General features: G+C 33.1%; 1 protein-coding gene across 4 annotated transcripts in view; it reads left to right on the top strand.

The window, feature by feature from the left end:
• Positions 1-4,270, top strand: part of LOC106872121 (ran-binding protein 9) — a 195,390-nt gene that overhangs the window by 117,653 nt on the left and 73,467 nt on the right. The gene's annotated exons all lie outside the window — the stretch shown is intronic.

The following is a 4,270-nucleotide window of genomic DNA, read 5'->3' as shown; positions in this document are numbered from 1 at the left end:
GGCACATAAAAGACACCATTTCGAGCGTGGCTGTTTTCGTGCGGGTGACACGTAAAAGCACCCACTACACTCTCTGAGTGGTTGGCGTTAGGAAGGGCATCCAGCTGTAGAAACTCTGCCAAATTAGACTGGAGCCTGGTGTTGCCATCCGGTTTCACCAGTCCTCAGTCAAATCGTCCAACCCATGCTAGCATGGAAAGCGGACGTTAAACGATGATGATGATGATGATGATGATTTATAGCCAGGTGGGGTTGGGCTTCTAGAAAATATGATTTTGATAATGATATAATATATATTTTTTTCAGTTTTCCTACAGAAATGTTATAAACTCTCTTTTACTCTTTGCTTTTGTTTTTAAAAAAGAATGATTGGATTTATTTTGAACATCAGACATTTAGGATCTAGAAATTTTATTTTTTAATTATGCGGTGTATGTAGTTTAACTCTTTTGTTACGATATTTCTGTTGAAACACACTGCCTTTGATTCAATTAATTTGATAAAGATTATGAATTTAATAATGTAATTTTGTCATTATCAAACTGGTGTTTGGAACATAAATTAACATGAAAGTTTGATGGAAGGTTTTGATTTAGATCACTTTAAAACAGGAAGTTTATTCAGTGGTGGTTTCAGGCAGGTTGATATGAAAAGGGTTAAAGTCTAGAGAGACAATTTTATGTATGTAGGATTGCCTGTCTATCACAGTTTTTGCTCACAAGTAGATTTTTTTAGTGAAATGCTCTTCAATTTATACAATAGTGTCCATTGCTTACAATGTTACAGTTGAACTGTTGCCAACAACACAGCGCAGTGATATTGTCAGGATGTGAACTGCCAATTTTTCAGTTGCTAGACGACACTCTTTTGACACAGCTTGTTTAGTAGCTCTGATCCTCTTAATATATGTATTAAAAAAAAAACAAGTATAGAAAAAGTGGTAATGAAATGAGAGTGAACAAATAAAAGTGAGAAAACTATTAGTTGAACTGAAGATGGAATAATATAATAGAATTTTGCCTGAACATCTATCCATTCTAGATGGAAGGAAAGGTCAATATCTGTAATATTGTTTAATTAATGATCAGCCTGTTAGCATATTTATGATAATTTTACTATTGAATAAAATCTAAAGGATCCTGGATTATAGGGTTGAAGTAGAAAGTTTTCAATAACCACAGAAACCATTATGTTGGACTGGACAAAGTTATTCCTTTATCAAGAATCTGTGTGTTAATCAATTGTGCACCATCTATGTCTGTGTTAAATAGAACTTAGACTGTAGGAGCATCTATACAAGTTATTGTGTTTGTCTCTAAATTGTTGCTTCACACAAACTGTAGTCAATGTTTCCTCTCCAAGAAAAGAAAAATTTCTAAATAGTTTATTTGGAGTTGGAAGAACAATACCCTTCATCTTTGCAGGAGTCTTCAAGACTCATGGAAATTATATAGCTATTGTTCAGTTTGAACTTCTGTAGGTGAATGTTTGTAAAGGAAAACATAGGTACCCTGAGGTTGTAGTAGAATGCAATTTTGAGGAGGAAGGATTGAAGACTTTAGTGTAGAGTTTGAGAATTAAGACACAGTAAAGATGATGAGGCGTGTGAGGATGTATTAAGCTTTGGTAGAAGTGGTGTGCATCATGCTTGTTTAGAGGATCCATAAGCCATTGTTGTAGACAGAGATCAAAGAAGCACCACATATATAAGCTAATGAACCTTCTACATCCAAAAAATTACAATCAGATATCTATTTTTGGATACGATCCAGGATGTTTGATGCTTATAATTGCAGCACTATCCTAAATATGTAAAGGTCGACAACTGGTCAGAACTGATTTTTTTTTTTTTTTCCTGTCATGGAAGAATAAGCCAAATGTTTGGCATGTGCCTTTGGCAAAGTTATATGTGAAGACACTTGGATAGATCATGAGGTCTGGTATTTTTGGCAGCTTTTGTAGAGACTGTAGTGCACAACCATTTATTTACTTCACGTGTGTAACATGTCTGAGCTTTGTAACCTGCTACTGTTGAAAGAGATTGTGTCATATTCCAATTGGAAAATATTTTTCAAGATCTTTGTTCATAAAACCAGTGCAAACCTGGTGTCACATATTTAGGTTGTATGGAAAATGATAGCTGTACAGGGAAGATTAGGGAAAAGTGAAGCAAGGCATTTTCTGTTTAGGAGGGTGTACAGTTGGAAGTAACAGTGAATAGTATAGGAGACAAAAGCAAGTCCCAAATAGAAAGCTCTATCTGCATGTTGACAATCTGAAAGTTGAGCGGAGTTCACTGGTGTGTGACTTAACATGAATGTTCTGCTACAAGACGGACGTGAGCAACAGCATTACTTGCACAGATGTGTGATGTTAGGAAAGACAATTTTTATTAGACCTTGCTCTATGAAACTGTATTGGTGATCACTTGGAAAGAAATATTCAATGATTTGTTGTTTTTATCAGTTTCAAGATAGTAAAAGAGATGACAAGAGATCAGTAGTTGGCTGGGTTAGAGAAGTTGATCTTTGGAATGGAGTATACTGTTATGTGTGACATGTATTTCCGTAGATTAGAATAGGTCTCCATAGTCAAAGAAGGATTGAAGAGTTAGTGGAATGCAGAAGCTAGCTTTGGAATACACAATTTTGGGGTACTGGATGAACACCATAGCACTGAAGGCTTTCTTTTCAGATTGGAAATACTGAAGGTTATTGCCTGTAGCAACTGTGTACACAGTTATGAAACAGGCTGAACAAGGAAGGATAGTTTGGGAAGAATTTTATGTGTCTGTTGTAAACAAAACCGGCAGCAAAACCAGTAGCTTTGTCTGCAGCAATGCTATTTAGAGAGCCATCTTGGCAGATGAATTGCAAAGTAGGAAGATTTTTTTATGAAAAGTAAAATTTAGAACAACAGTTCTCATTTGATTTTTTTTCTGCATCTAATTTGGAAGAAATTAGTCCACTTGTAAAAATAAAAAAATAAAAAGCTGTGGCAGATTATCAGATATATTAGTCAAGTTTGTTTATCCTGGAATTTTGGTGAATGCAAAAGTTAGTTTGGCTCTCACAATGTAATGATTTGAAACGTTGATGAGAAATTAATTAAATAAGATTAGGATTTAAAATTTTCATCCAGAAAAAAATGTGATACTTGTGGTGGCAGCAGCAGTAATTGTTTCATCTCTGATCAAACTGACTTTATGATTGAAGACTTTTCAACCATAACCATCCCATTTATTCACCCTTTCTCAGTATAATGTGTCTTAGACCATATTATCCAAAATGTCATTCCTTTTTTCTTTTTAACCCTTTAGCATTTAAATTGGCCCTACTCATCCCAAATATTTTACCTACTTTTCATTCAAACTGGCTAGATCTGGTCTCTTGCACCTACGCTACATTGTCATTCTAAATATAAACGATCACATTATCGAAATCTTGAAGCTACAAGATTATGCATGATAAATTCAAAACAATGTGAATACAAGATAATGCATAATTTATTCCAGACAATGTGAATAAACAAACATTACATTTGACAAAGTAATCTGAATGCTAATGGGTTAAAAAAAAAAAGGTAGATGTGACTTGTGGGATATTTCTCTGCTTTTTGTAGAGGCTTCCTTGTTTGTAATGTGAATTCTAGAATTCAAAATAAATTTGTTGTAATGACTGTCATGTTTTTAATGGCTACGTTAGAGACATGAAATAATTTTGAAGGAGAATAAGCTGTTCAGATTATATGATAGCATAAATTAATGGTCTATATATCCAATCTTCAATTTTTCACTAATATGCTTGTTGACATCCCCTAAATTATATTGTACAATGTTTTTTTTATTACAATAACCATGAACTAGTGTATTGTAAATGCCTTCTCTTTCTGATTCAAAATATATCTTCATGTAAACAAATTTCCATTTTTATTTCACTGATACTTTAGACACAATTTGTCAGTGTGAATATGTGTGCTGTTAAGATAAGCAAGTGAAAGTTATAAATAGGTGAGGAGGAGAAAGAAAAATATGAAGCAAAATGAAGTAAAAGAAAAAACAAACTTGCTGTAAAATTATTTATTAAAAGGTTAACTTAAAAGTATTCCAACTTTGCAAATCTTTTTGGCAAACTTCAGAAATTTTGCAAATGTTTTACTTCTGAAGGTGAATTACAAAACAATAATAATTTGGTCTTTGTAACATTTGAAAATGATCTCGTATTTAAAAATCATCTTTTTTTTTTTTTTTTTTTTTTTTTTTTTTTTTTTT

Source organism: Octopus bimaculoides, chromosome 4 (genome assembly GCF_001194135.2).
Source record: "Octopus bimaculoides isolate UCB-OBI-ISO-001 chromosome 4, ASM119413v2, whole genome shotgun sequence".
Taxonomy (NCBI): Eukaryota; Metazoa; Mollusca; class Cephalopoda; order Octopoda; family Octopodidae; genus Octopus; species Octopus bimaculoides.
This window is presented reverse-complemented; position numbering and strand designations above follow the sequence as displayed.